Source organism: Halyomorpha halys, unplaced genomic scaffold (genome assembly GCF_000696795.3).
Source record: "Halyomorpha halys isolate HHAL.00 unplaced genomic scaffold, Hhal_1.1 Scaffold408.1, whole genome shotgun sequence".
Lineage (NCBI taxonomy): Eukaryota > Metazoa > Arthropoda > Insecta > Hemiptera > Pentatomidae > Halyomorpha > Halyomorpha halys.
Genome location: NW_027113749.1, coordinates 14,250 through 15,300, shown reverse-complemented (window position 1 = coordinate 15,300; position 1,051 = coordinate 14,250).

The following is a 1,051-nucleotide window of genomic DNA, read 5'->3' as shown; positions in this document are numbered from 1 at the left end:
TTAGGAAATAATGCTATCATATACATTAATTTTACAATTTAGTGATGGCCTTTTACAAATTTATAATTATTTACATATTTTACACTATAGTCATATCTTTTACATTATATTTTATGGCAGTTAATGATTATATAATTAAAGTTAATTCAGAGCATTCATGTAGATGGTTATTCATTTTCATTTTATATTAATTATGTATCTTTATATTTATTTATTTTTTTATTACTTTTTTTTGTTTTATTTTATGTATTATTATTATTTTATTTCAAATTTCAAATACTCGGATTAGCATGCCTGAATCTGCGTCTACTTTAACTTCAGGATCATCATTTCCAAATTTAATAAATATAAAATAAATAAGTGGATCACACGGATTATTTATTTATATATCTATTTTTTAATAATCAATAAATCAAGTTATGTTCAGACGGGAGGCATTAGTTATTTTTTCTATTGAAGACAAATCTTAGTTATTATTTTTTCTATGTTTAAACGGAAGAACTATCCCTTTTTCCCCCCCTTTTTTTTTTCTTGTATTCCGGTTAGACAGGCACCTTTTCTACCTGATACCCTTTAACCCATGCTAAATACGAAACAAGCATTGTTCCGAAATAATATTTTATGGCAAATAATAATACTTCTTCTTGAAATTATAATATATTCAACACTTTAACATGTTAGTGGTTGTTTCTTTACAAACAAAATAAGGTAATGATTTAAATAAATAAGATCCTATAAATTTAGAATAAAAAATGAATATTTTTTTTTTTAATTGAATTTATGATCCTTTTCTTTCTTTATGTCTTATGAACGCTCATTTTATTTATTTATTTTCTTTATGGTGCTCTCCTAATATTAATATTTACTCTTGGGCTACATTCAGATAATTATTTTAAATTAAATTAATGCAGTTAATATTTGAATTAAGTTAATATTTATTATTAATGACTATTTTTAAATATTAATTTTAGTAATATATACTTTATAAATCAAGATTTTCAGACCGTTAATGACTAGTTATTTCCAATATTTAAAGTCCATTTTCTATATT